Consider the following 14,348-nt stretch of genomic DNA (forward strand, 5'->3'; position numbering starts at 1 on the left):
GGACCCAAATCTAGGGCTACTAGAAATAAACATCTATGACATGATAAACTGTCACTTTACATAACTGGTGTGAGCAGGGAACCATCCTATAAAAATCTTCCCAACACCTTTGATAAATGTTGTAATCTGTGTCTGGTTATCTGAGTTGTTTAGAAAATATTGCTAAGTAACCAGTGTCATATGAAAAAATAGCAGGGGCTTGCTTAATGGCCAAATGCAATGTGTGACGTGACCTTTCTACAGAACGTGAGCCTGTTGACCATCTCTTTGAAACGCTGGTGCTCTAGCTTCCATGATAAGCCCCCTTTCTCCTGCTTCTCTTCCTGTCTTCCCAATCCTCTTAGCCTCCCTACCTCCGAGATACGATGGCTGTTCGGCACGCGCAGACCTCTTCTCATTGTGCACCTCTAGTTGAGTAATCTGTTTACTTCGGTGGCTTCAACTGTGATTTCTAAGAGTTCCCAAGTTCATACAACTGTCTCAGCTCTTCCACGCGTTCCCTAAAACCAGCAAGCCTCAAAACTGAACGAATTCCTCTTCGCCCCTTCTTGAACTCCCTGGCGTGGCCAGTACCAGGCTTGGAAACATCAGCAGTGTCTTTAATTCTCCATCCCGCACACATTCATGGGCCACCAAATCCTGACTGATTGTTGCTATCATGTACTTTGATCCCCTCCTTTCCATTCCCGCATCCTCCTCCGTGCTTCTTTCACCTCTTGCCTGGCCTCTACAAAGAATCTCTGAACTTCTCTCCAGTTTCCAGCCTTTGCTCCCCAACCCAGGGTGATCTAAGCAGACTTGAGTTTGTTATATGCCTGCTTAAAGATGATGCTGACTGGAACCTACCCCAAGCCCTGTGTGACCATATTGTTCACAGCGTGAAGTCCAGGCTTGTGAGCATGGCAGCTTAGGCCTTCCAACGCTGCTTTCCACCTGCCTTCCAAGCTCATCACCTATTACACCCCCTGGCAGACTGTAAACACCAGGCAGGCTGGACACCACGCTGGGCCTGACGGGGCCCGGCACACTCAGCTCTTCTGCCATTTGGGTCCTGTCTTACTGGGGAGACAAAAGTTGAATAGTTCAGACAAAATGTATCACTACTCCTGAGAAAGAAAAGCGAATACATTCAAAATCTTTTCATGCTGACTTCATAGTGTCTTTATATACTAAGGGGGCAGTCCTTGTAGAATAGTGTCAAGTTGCTGGTTCAGGGAATGGACCTCTCTTGTTTGATTATGTGCTGTTTATCTAGATTCCTGGAAGCAAACTTGGTATTCTTTTCTCCCTCATTATTTCTACATCCAGGGCTTTATCCAGTGTCTGCCCAGGTAGAAATTAATCTATACGGCATGTCAAAGTGGAAGCATCCGTTAGTCTGCGCTAAGGCTAACACTGCTGGGACAGCTGTTTCAGAAAGACTGAGTGGAGAATGCCCGGTAGAGCCCTCAGCCGCTGGATCGGATGCGTGATCGGGTCACTGCGCCCCCGAGGAGGGCTACAGACCCTATGGTTAAATGCTTAACTGCTCACATTCTCAACTTATTCTCTTTCTTTTCGTTTGTTTTTACCCTAACCATTTTTCAGATTTTTCAAGATCTTTGGCAAATTCTAGTGAATTGACTTGAGTAACTTGAACATACCTAAGATGTGACAATCAGAAAACACTTTCCAAGCAGTTTAATAACCTCACTGGGAAGGTGGAATGATTTTTTTAAAGTAGGAAACCCCTTTTTATTTAAGTTTTTTTCTTGAGTTGAGGAATATTAATAGCAGATTCATCTAAAATTTCTCTTCTAGTTCTTTCAGAAACTAAAATTAAAGCCTATTTCAATTAAGATAAGTAGGCAAGTTGCCTCTGTCTAACCCCACTGTCTGCCTGCGTGGCTGGATGCAGAGAGGACGTGTGCGGTTTGCTAGCTTGTGCTGGAGCGCTCAGGGAAGGAGGCTCCTGACCTTGGCGCAGCTACAGACTCTGCACTTGGAAAAGTGCGCTCGAGCCTGTGTGAAGTCCTAAATCCCCGGGATGGTTTTGGACCCCCAAGTTGTACTATGCTGAAATTCCACTAGGGGGTGTGCTGGCAGGGTGGATTTGTATCTTATTTCCTTCCGCACACAGCCAGTAATTGTCCCAAGATAAAGGGCCTTTTGTCGTTGATCTTTGGAGTATGACAAACTGATAGTCCTTAAGAAATAGGGACCTATTCCCTGCCTCAACTGAATGGGTTAAATCCAATGTTTTGAGCCTGTTACTCTAGGAATCAGATTAAAATGTGTGAATCTCTCTTGGTTTAATTAGTTGATTTCTTATCTCAGAAGTTACTATCGTAGTTAGCTATTCAAAGAACTAACCCCTTGTTATAGTTCTATTTACTGAGCTAAAAACTCCTTTTAGGCAGAGACCCCTTGTAAGCATAACCAGAAAATAACTTGGAGGATGGAGTCTTTTACTTCATTCTTTGAAAATATATGGTAGACAGGTAAAGCATACAGCTGGGCCCCGTAATAGGGCCACCTTAGAGAACCTCCCTATATTGTGATCTAACCCTGTTCAGACACCATTGTTTAGAGTAGAGGTTGTCAGAGTACGGCCTTAGGACCTAATCTCGTTTACCCTGACACACATGGCCAACCGCTTCCCATCACCTGGACCTCTGGGTTTACACAGGCTTATACCATCACAGCACTGGCAGGCGTGCCTTCCAATAGAAGGATGCCAACATCTCTTACTTGCTCTTACCCAGCATGGCCCGTTCTTGAGTTTCTTTTTCTTTTTTACTTTATTTGTCAATTCCCTCAAAACTCAAGTTCACACCTGTCAGGGACCATTTTCCTAAATGCTCTGAAGCTAAAATTAAGTGAACCACAGGGAAAAAAAAAGAATATCCTCTCATAATGATGATAAAACTTTCAACACCGCAGCAAGTGCTGCTAGAATATTTAACAAGGAAGGGCAATTACTGCTGCAACCTTGAGTGCTGTCAAATGAGCCCAACTGACAAGCCACTTACAGTGAATTCACATTCGGAAACACAACGTGACTTGGTCTGTGAAACTTTCAAAGATCGCGCAAAGATGTGTGAAAGGTGACAACGGTGTTAACATCGTGAACATTGGCGTTTTGGGGGTTTGGGGAAACCACAGTGTTTCTCATTTGCTGCTTGCATAAAAATGTGAATTTCTTGCCTTTCCTTCAAATGGCTTAGTACTGGAATTTCTGAATATTAACACGGTTCAGCTTCTTAGTGTTATTCTAAACAATGGGGCTCAAAATAACACTTCCAAATCAGTGTAACTGGGAAAATATTTGTGGTGTAACTTATGTAAGCACATGGGTATTTTGAGGACAAGTGCAACTTAAAATTCAAAGCCTGAATTTTTTTCCCACCTGCAAATTGTAATTAACATACTGCCCCCTGCTGATTTCTCAAGGATTTTTTTTTTTAAATGGGGATAGTTCTACAATCTCTTGGGAAAGAGAAACATCAGGTGTAATAAATTATTTTTAAATAGTTCTGTACTAACTTTTAGTATTTTTGCATTTGCTGGACTCTTCTCCGTCAAGCAGTGTAACTTGTATTTTTAAGCGTTGATTTTCTGACCCCAGTAGAACTAAAGAAAAGGATTCGAGAAGTGGTGTTACTGGAAAGTGTCGGTTGTTTCCCAGCATCTCCCAGGATTCCGGAGGAAGGGGGCAGGCAGCTGAAGCGGCTGTTAGCCCTGTGTTTGTGAGGCTGCTTCTAGTGGTCAGGTCCTGGGTTTTTGCCGGAAGTGTGGTCGGACACTACGTGGAGGGCAGGGAGGCTTGCGAGCCGTACATAGTAAGAACCGGGAATTGCAGGAACTGGAAGAAACGACATAACCAAAAATAGATAGCACTTCTCACCCAAATAGCCTATAAATATATGCTTAATTAGCCTTGGGTACATTTACTCTACTTGTACATAGCACTTAACTTTTACAAAGCCCTTTCATAAACACTTTTCTCTCATTTGCTCCTCATAGCAACTCTGAATTAAGTAGAGCCAATATCCCCATTTTTATGGATGAGGAAACAAACCGAGAGAGGTTATGGGACTTACCTAAGGTCACCACTGGGGAAGGAAGAAGCTAGGACCCAGACCCTCAGCCTAGGACTTAGTTTAGAAGCTCTACAAATACTCATCTGGGCTGCATGTTCAAAGCTCCTGGTAGATTCTCCTAGGAGTCACTTATGCTTGTGCCCTGTGGTATAATGTAAGAATCCACCTTCAAATGTTGATTTTTTTTTTTTATTAGCACGGTTAGTTTAGCAATGACTAATTAACCCTAGCTTAATATCCCCGGAAAGTTTGCTTCATAAATTAGACAAACATGTAAAATTCTAAAGACCCAATACCACACTAGAATTTTATTACCAAAGCCCAATTCATGTGTTCTTCTCTCCCTTTTCTGTAATTTTCCATGGTCTGTGTCTGAGATGGTTACTTCATTGACAAGAGTGTGGTGTATCCTTGGTCACTCAGCTTCCTTCTCTTCCTAGTTTGCATGTCAACATTGACAGGACAGACATAAAAAGTAATGAATAAAAAGGGCTCTTCTACAAAGACTGGCTGAACAAAGTTCTATAAATACTTGGAACTGAAATGGCAGTAACAGTGTGGTTTTAGTTTAGGCTTTTGTTTGTTTTAAGCTTATCTCCTGGAAAATATAAAACCTTTATTCTGTTACATAATATTCTTTTGAGAGCAGAATTCCAGGTAACTGCGCAAGATTTGCTTTGGAAATGCTCATCATGGATTCTCAAAATTGTGCAGTTTTGGCCAGCTGATGGTGTCCAAACTTGTGGCCCAAGTATCTGACTTTTAAAGGGGTAACTTTTTCCTAGGTAGGGTTTTCTCACAGGCTTACCAAAGCGTGAAAGCTTCAGAAAGGTAAATGTGGAAAATTTAAAAGGTAAATAAATGCTGAGGCTAAAAGGGTCTAAATTCCGTGTCTTGAAAGCTAAGCCCTCAAAGCCTCTGTGAGTAAGGGGGAAGGATTTTGAAATCTTCTAGGTCTCTTTTTGAGAGCTTGTTCTAATGGGGTCAGGGGTGTCTTAGTCCATTTGGGCAGCTCTAGCAGATTACCATGGACTGAGTGGCTTATAAACTACAGGAATTTATTGCTCACAGTTCTGGAGGCTGAAAGTCGAAGGTCAAGGCTCCGGGAGATGTGGCGTCTGGTGAGGACCAACTCCCTGGTTTGTAGACAGCCGTCTTTGCTGTAACCTCACACGGTGGAAGGGGGTGAGGGATCTCTCTGGGGTCTCTTTTATAAGGGCACTTATCCCACTCATGAGGGCTCCACCCTCCTGACCTAACAACACCACATTGGGCATTAGGTTTCAACATGAATTTTGGAGGGACACAAACATTCAAACCACAGCAGAGGGGCTTGCTAGTGCTAAAAATGGATCCAAGGCAAATATACATACAGTCAGTCTGTAAACTCCCATAGTTGCCCATACAAAGCTCCCAGGGATCTTGGCATCAATTTGAACTGGCATTTGTCTGATAAACATTACTGGGGAAAGGATGTGGGAAGTGGAGAATGGGGCCTCTCAACCCCTAATAAATACTGTGGTTCAGAGAACACAGGTAGGATAGAGGGCAGAGAAGTTAGTCTGCCTTTACTTGCTGAATTTCTAGGAGAAATTGATCTGAAGCCACTTGAGGTTTAGAGTAGACATGACCTGGCTCAGGCTACAACCTTAGGCTCAGCCTGCGGTCCAGAATGGCAGCAACAGCATCACCCCATCAGGCTGCATGTTAGAAAAGCAAGCTCTCAGGCCCTCTCCTCTCCCAGACCTACTGGATCAGAGTCTGCATTTGATTCAGATCCCAGGTAATTCTTGTGCACATCAAAGTTTGAGGAGGAATGGCTCTTGAGCACATATTTCCCTTCCCGCTTTTTTTTTTTATTTATTTTATTCCCTGAGCTAATTAGCCCTTTAGGGATTTTGTAGACTAGGAAAATACTACACCATGCACTCTAGGGTCCGCCTTGTCTAGGTGTTGTTTTTGGTTTTTTATTTGGGTTCCAGGCCATTGTTAAAGGAGGAGCCCAGGTGCTCTCTTGCTCACTATCCCCCTTGGTTGCTGTGCCCAGGATGGAGTTTCCAAAGCCATAAACATCATGGTACAGAGTCAAGGCTATGCACTGAAGAGAGATGTTCTTCCTGCCCAGGACCAAACAGCTGTCTGGAAATAGGTTGCAGGAGGGCAGGGACCTTGCCTCTTGTGCACCCTGCTTCTCTGCTCCTAGCCCCTGCAGACTGTCAGCATTAGCTCCCTTCAATGGCATTTCTGAATTTAGTGGTGGAGTGGTGGTTTGAAGGTATTGGCATGTAAACTACAATGGGCTTTTGAGCCCATATTTAAGACGTGAAATTTTGTTAAGCCTAGAATGTCTTGCAAAGCTAGAAAATGTCATTACAATATGAGACTTAGAGCTTAGAAAAAATCATCACGGGACTATATGGAACTTGATTTGCTAATGTTCACGTTCCTTCTAAAGAGTGGTTCTCATGGGGCTCTTTTCCCCTCAGGGGCATTTGGCCACATCTGAAGACATTTCCCCTTGTCAGAACTGGTGGGGTTATTACTGGCATCTAGTGGGTAGAGTCTGGGGATGCTGCTAAACACTGTACAACGCACAGGACAGTCCCCACAATGGAAAATTACCCAGCACAAAATGTCCATGGGGCTGAGGCTGAGATGCCCTCTTCTAGAACACTGGCTCTCAAACGTGGCTGCACAGTCAAGTCACCTGGGGAGTGTCGCCTTCCACGGCCAGATTCCCTCCCGGGTATGCCTGGGCCTCAGAAGGAACACCTCCCCCGGATAATTCCAATGTGTAGCATAGTTTGAGAACTGATTTCTAGAAAAGGTGGCTTTTTACAATCCTTAAGTGTCTTTAAGAGGTTTGCAAAGTTTTTCTTTGTTTGTTTTGTTTTTTTAACAATGCCTAGCACAATACAGGTATCTCATAGACCCCCTTACACAGTGAGTAAGTTCTAAGTTGTTACAGTGCGTGCCTAAGAATAAAGTGAGTTTTCAGGAGTAATCTCTTGATTTTATGTATCTGGAGTTTAGGTAAAGATTTAATTTTCTATAAAGCCTCCACAGTAAGCACCCTGGAAAGCAGAGAAGAATTTGAACCCTTCGCACAGATGAAATACGAAGGGTGACGGAAGGGGATCACGGGGGCCTTGCTGGGCTGTGGCCTTTGGGTTGGGCGCGGGCTGGGTCCTGCCACTTCAGATGGCCTAAGCAGGGGCTGAGCTCACATGCACGTGGTTATGCCTCATGGAAGTAGTTGCTAGTCACTCGAGCAGAACCGAAGCCTCTGCCCTGTGGAAGGTCTGTTTTCATTACAGTTTCGGCGATGTGATTTGAGTTCGGGGCAAAGCAGAGGGATTAATGACAACCTGTTGTTTAGCAGGCTATTTGGCTGCAATTTTGTGGGCTATTTTCACTATTCTGTAAAGAGTTACTAAATCGGGTCAGGGGCTTGGGGAACACTCCTTTGATCATCTAGGACTCAGCCAGGGGGAGGGTCAGGGAAAGCAGCCTTTCAGAACCAGTGTGCAGCATTCATCGTTCCTTTTAAAACATTGAGCTTCCATGGACTCAAGTAAAAGACAGAAAAACGATGATTGTAGTTTTTTTTTAACATATAAGAGGCATGGGTTCACATTGCATTATTTGAAAAGGCACAGCCATGACAACATGTAAGTGTTGAATGAATAGATATTTTCACTGCTCACCAGATGCCGGCAACTGCACTAATGGAGTTGATACCTTATTGAGTCATTTATGAAAGTCTTAGGCAACTAATACCTCTGTGTTACGACTTGTGTATCGAACACGTGGTAAGAAAGAACGAGTTATTGGATATAAGCCGTCGTAACATTTTTGAGCTGAGAAACCTCGGAGATCTCCTTTTTGTCTCACAAATGAGTTAAGCCAAGAGAGGTCAAGTAACAAGGAAGGTTAAGTGATTGACAGTCAGGACCATGTGGTTTCTGGACCCTAAAGGCCAGTGTACTTTCCAGACAGATTGAGTTTTAAGTCCCCTCCTTTCTGGTATTTCTGCACAGGGAACTCCGAAGTGTCAGGGAGTGTTGATATCTGAGTTGCTGCCTTGGGGTGGATTCATCCCATGTTTTAACAGTGGGAAGGCAAGTTAATGAAGCATTTATTTTTGCTGAATAACTAATGGCGTCATCATCTAGGTGTTCATTTGAAAAGCCTCGCTCTTTTATCAGCTTCTTGGTTGCAGGGCAACTGTAGGCGTATACTCGTGCATGTGCGTTAAGTATTAACTGCTGATGCCTCTAAATGTTAAACCAATCCCTGTGGCCTCAAAATAATGACAAAAAGGACAGTAGATGTAACACTGATATGAATTTGATGTTTATGACAAATTCTTCTCTATAGCTAAAGAGAGAACATTTTGTGTCCAGCAGGTAGAGGTTTTCATGAACATTTTGTTAGGTCTGAGAGTCGTTCCAGGTTTCAGTATCTTGGGGCTCTGTTGCACAATTTGTCTGGAGACCTTTCTTGTCTCTACAAACACACCCACATAGGAAAGAAAAAAAAAAAAGCTGTCATCGAATTACATGAATTTCAGAATTTGTGCTGTCAACTGCAACGAAAGTATTTAAAGTCAGTTTATTGCTAACAAATACAGATTTGGGTTTTACTTCCTAGTTGAAGACAGTTTTGTAATGAAAAATTTCAAGTTACACTTTCTGTGGTCAACGTGAAGTTTCTAGAGTTTGGTGCTCAGTACGTTGCTTAAGCAGATACCTGTAAATCTACTGGATTAAGAATACTTAGCCATGGGTTCCTTTCCCAGATTAGCTTGGGAGTATGTCACCCTTTCTTTAATCTTTGAGCACACTAATGATTAACCCTATTAAATAGCCTTTTAAGCCCGGTTCCCTGTATTTTCAGCACCTTCAATAGTTTGTACTCTTGAATCATCGTTTTCCAGGAGAAGTGACTGAATTTTCATAGAAGAGTGCCACCAGATGTCATTTTAGCCTTGTAAATAAGCAGTATGTTCCTCTGTGATCCCGACAAAGATAAGTTACTCTCACAGCGGCAGGCGGAAACAGCAAAACACCAAGGAGAGTCGCTGAACCATTTGGAGGGGTACCATAGGGATGTCCAGTTAAACGTTCTTTGTTCAATGGAGTCTTGATCGCATTTTTTCCAGATCATATATATTGCTGCTATTTGGAGACTCTGAAAATCCTTAAACATAAATACATCAGAAAACTGTACTGTACATGTGCTCATGGTGTTAAGCCTTTTCCCATTGTAATATGATTTTTGGTCCCCTTTAGAAATGAAAGTTTTCTGTTTCTTGGACATTCAACTGAGAGAAACACTTCAAAATGATTCTTTTAAAAAGATACCTTTTCTTGAATGGACCACAGGACAGTCATGCCAATGCACAAAAATAGAGTTTGAGTTACATGCTGGTGAGGATAAATTCTGCTTAGAGACGGGAATGAGACCTCCTAACTGTGAGGAATTAACTTTGCTTTTCCCTTAGTATCCACTATCCTTGAATAGCTTGCAAATATGGAAAACATTCTGAGTGTTTTACCTATACCTTTAAAGTGTCGTCAATCTTGAAATTTCAAAAGTCGGCCTTTGCCGGATACCACATTTCTTCGCGTTCTCTTTTGTTTAACTTTAGGTTAATTTGTCCTGACAGTGCAGCTGCGGGCTCTGCGTTGCAGTCTGTCATTAAGAGCACCAGGAATGATCTGGAGGGTTGGAACTGTTGGGAGTTAATTTGGCGTAAACCTAACATTCAAAGATTTCTCAAGATATGACATGTCATGTCTGTGTCCAGTCACACTTCTGTTTAAGAAGTTCTTGTTTATATTATAAATATGACCTTTACAGTTATCTTTCAAAGTGCCCAGTGCTTTGAAGAGGAACCCCGAGGAGCTATGGAGATATTAAACTTGTGAAGCATGTTTCGTAGGAATGTCAGTGTCTGTCTGAATATCCTCTTCCTTCATCCCTTCCTTCCTTCCTTTTTTTTTCTTTTTAGTCACTTAGCAACCCTGTCAGCCTGGCAGCTTATGGTATTGGATATGGTCTTGTGATAAAATTAATCACAGGTAATCAAAGGTCTATCATCATACTTTTTAGCCAGGATCCATTACTGAAAGAGTTTTCTCTTTTGCAGATAAAATAATCCCTGGGTCCCTTCCAATTCTAAATTGTCTCACTGAACATACAAATTGGTTGCTGACTCTGAGACTCCCCCGCCCCCAGGTCAAGAGTCAACCACATTTTCCTCGTGACGATCTAGATGTCCTCCCCTGTGTCTCAGACATTTGAATAAGAGGACAGAGCTCAGAGTGCGGTTCTCTGACTTAGACTAAACATCTAGCTAACCTTGCCACCCACTGTTGGGACCAGCTAACTCTGGTGACTGATCCAATGTACTTCCTTTAGCCATCCCTTTACCAGCTGGTAACTCCCGATCTGGATAATTCGTCCTTACAGTAAGAGAACACAACGGTCCCGGTGTCCGGCGGAGCTGCCCCTCTCAGATTCACTGTCGGCAGCACGTGCGTGAATTTACACTCAAGCCATTTGGGTGTGTGCCGCAGATTTGCTCGTTCTTCTAACGAGTCTCAGACAAAGATCACGAACCTGAGCTTGAACTGACTGGTGTCATGGCAACTAGCACTTCACCTCTTGCTGGTCCCCATTTCTTACGTGCTACAATATTTGTGCACATTAATAATTCATCACAGAGTGCCAGCTTTCTTTGTGCTGTCAAACGGTGTCAAGGACAGACTGTGCTGTGCTCGCTCAGATGTCACCCAGCAGACTGTTGAGGGCAAGAGTAATTAGAAAAGAAAACTCGTCGGGTTACTCGGGAAAGTTCCCGAGAGCGTGATGCTTTCTTACCACCCATTTACAGCACTTTTTCTCATAACGTAAGGACTAGACTTCGTGTTGATCAAAGTTCATTTGGTAATGTGCACCAGACACAAGGCAGGGGTTTGGTTGTGGAAAGAAGGCCCGGGCGGTAATTGCTCGCCTCCACTCAGGCAGCAAAGGAAATGATTAACAGCCTCAGTGCTCAGTCACATGGATCAGGCTCCAGCCTGAGCCCTGCAAGCTCGGGTTTAAAAGGAAACCTGAGTGTCCCCGGTATGAACGCTCTTCCCCCAGGCTTGCCTTCACCCGGCATCCAGTAGGAGCTGAGTGGTGGCCACCAGCTTTGGAAGACAACCAGTCTGGGTCCCAAGGCCTCCCTGCCCTTGGATGGCTTTCCTCCCCTCCCAGTTTCCCCAGCACCTTGTCTGGTGTTTCCGACATGGCTAGTAGTTGTAATAACTGTAGCAGTAGACGTGTAAGTGGTGAGCCTTTCTAAATAAAGAGCATAGACCTTTGTCTTGGCATGTAGAAAGCACAGTGGCGTGCTGGTTTTGTTTCTACAGAAGGTCCCGGATGAGGCAGGAGGCACGGATTTTATAAGAAGTGTTGACCTGCCACAGCCCTTTTTTAAAAAAAATCAACCCCTTCCTCTTAAAAGAAAGCTTCATACTAAAACGGACAGACCTGTGCCACACTTTACTAGCAGCTTAAAGTGAAGCCTATTTCCCTAAAAAATATGTTTACAACCCACAGTTGGAAAAGACTTTAGCCACATAGCTATATTTGGATTCTTTTGTTTCTCTCTTTTTTCTTATTTCCTTTAAGTGCAAAACCAGTAGCTTAAATGTCCCTCCAAACTACTTTGGTGGGGGGGGGGGGGGGGAGGGGAGGTGAAGGGAAGGAAGCAGGCCCAAATCACAGGGTTTTTTTGTTTTTTTTTGTTTGTTTGTTTGTTTCTTTTTTTTTTGCGGTATGCGGGCCTCTCACTGTTGTGGCCTCTCCCGTTATGGAGGACAGGCTCCGGATGCGCAGGCTCAGCGGCCATGGCTCACGGGCCCCGCCGCTCCGCGGCATGTGGGATCCTCCCGGACCGGGGCATGAACCCGTGTCCCCTGCATCGCCAGGCAGACTCTCAACCACTGCACCACCAGGGAAGCCCCCCAAATCACAGTTTTTAGCATATGTAGCTACAGCACCCTGCTTTTGTAAAGGATAAACTAAAACTTGTATATTTGATGTACTGATGTAACACAGTTACATGCTGGTGAGGATAAATTCTGCTTAGAGACGGGAATGAGACCTGCTGCCATGTAACCTGTCATCGCTTGGCCAGATCATAATACAAGACCTGCATGTAGTAGGTGTTCAGGAAATACTTGTTGAATGAATAAGCTAATTCTGCCAGGTCAGGAGGGGACATGAATCCGTTTCAGAACTTTGCAAGAAATTAAACTTAAAAACAGTGAGGAGGGACTTCCCTGGCGGTCCTGTGGTTGAGACTTTGCCTTCCAATGCAGGGGGTGCAGGTTCGATCCCTGGTCCGGGAGCTAAGATCCCACGTGCCTTGCAGCCAAAAGACCAAAACATAAAACAGAAGCAATATTGTAACAAATTCAATGAAGGCTTAAAAAAATAAAATCAAAACAGTGAGGAATTTGGTAATCTTCTGTCACCTACCTTCATATGCGCTGGGGATCTGGATTAGTCATTTAACACCTGCAGGCACCAACATGGAACACGAACATGGAGAAGTCATTAGAGCCCGCCCACTGGGTGTCTGGGTTTCTAGTCAGGCCTGGCCACCGGGTAGAGTTAGTGTGGAAACAGGCTGGGAACGAGCACGGTCAGCGATTCGGATTTGTCAGGTAACCAAGTAGAAAATTCCTACTGGTATTCTGTACTGTGTGTAATTTCTTTGGATGTACTCTTGAGTCCTTCTACTTACTTAACTTAAAAATAAGACCTTCATACTAAATCTATCCCTGTCTTTCAAGACTAGAGCAAACTTTTAAAACTTAGATGTGGTCTCTGGATAATGTCAAGACTAAATTTTATACCTTTTAGCTAATTGAGGAACAATTAATTATAATCAGATATCTAAAATAAGACTTATAGGCCTGATTACTTAAGGATGTGTTTTGTAGTTTAGATTGGAATAGATAAGCTTCCTTGTGATGTTACTATATTGAAATTCTGTCCCCATATATAAGCTCTAAAGCCTGAAGTTTCCAGGTGCTGTAGACTGAAAGGACAAAACAAAACAAAGCACCGCAGAACATAATTATATGTTACAGTGAATGATACTGATTATATGTCTTAAAGAAATATGGACAAAGTCAAGGTGAATAGGATAATGTTAGATAAAGGCTTAATACCATAACTACCTGTGATAGAGAATTATTGAGAGACTCTGGTGACATAATTAACATAAAGCACTTTGAAAAGCATGAGAGGCCATGTAAATATGTGATGAATATTACACTTTGAATTATATAGCAGGGCATCGGGGTAGATTGTCAGAGAAGAGTTGAGATCATGGGTAAAACCTTACAGGTGAGAATAAGCGTGACACAGGTAACAGCAGTGAGGAGGCCCAGACACATGGATATAAGTGGGGACCAGGGGGTTATGTGATGATCAGGAGTCAGACTGGGGAAGACCTTGGGGTATTTCACAAAGATTCATCTGGCAACTGAATGCATCATGGATTGGGACATGGAAAAATTTCAAAATTAATGGGATGACTGTTTGATCTTGTACATGCAGAAGCTATCAAAACAAATAGCTATGTATGCAAAAATTCAGCGATCTGTTAGCCGGGAAATCCTCTGAGAAGGGAATGCAACTCTCCTTTAAGTCCACTGGTCAGTGTTTGGGTTTCTTTAACTTCATAAATCATGGGAAGCTGTGTTGGCAGTGGGCTATAACTCAGCAGTGGACAGATTGCTCTTTGCTGCTTTCTTTTAAGAAGCAGGTTATAAAACTGTTGGGAGCCTGGTGGAGTAGTTAATGGATCATGTTAAGCAATTTGAAGTAATTAAAAAAAAAAAATACAACCTTGCATCTGGAAGGCAAGAAAGCTAGAGAGAAAAGAGAAGTTCAGTGAATGAGAAATCGATGCCGCCTTTTGGGTCCACCGCCCTGGAGCTTCTGCCACGTGCTCTGCCCCCTGAGTGGCCAGTCACCTGCCTCCGTGGGGAAGTCACCCCCCAGTATACCCCACAGTGGAGTGTGGTCATTCAAATGCTATAAATTGTCACAGCAGAGTTAGTGTTAGGACACATTTTTCATTAAAATGATTCTGTACTTTACCCTCCTTTTTTTACACCTAAAATACTTTACCTCCTGTGAGCATACTTGGATAATACAGCTTGGATGCTGGAAGACGCTTCTGGAATATCTCTT

The 14,348-nt window shown here is 43.3% G+C and overlaps 1 protein-coding gene across 1 annotated transcript in view; it reads left to right on the forward strand.

Moving 5' to 3' along the window:
• RDH10 (retinol dehydrogenase 10) overlaps nt 1–14,348 on the forward strand; it is a 28,036-nt gene that overhangs the window by 7,627 nt on the left and 6,061 nt on the right. The gene's annotated exons all lie outside the window — the stretch shown is intronic.

Source organism: Leucopleurus acutus, assembly GCF_964270905.1.
Source record: "Leucopleurus acutus genome assembly, chromosome: 17".
Lineage (NCBI taxonomy): Eukaryota > Metazoa > Chordata > Mammalia > Artiodactyla > Delphinidae > Leucopleurus > Leucopleurus acutus.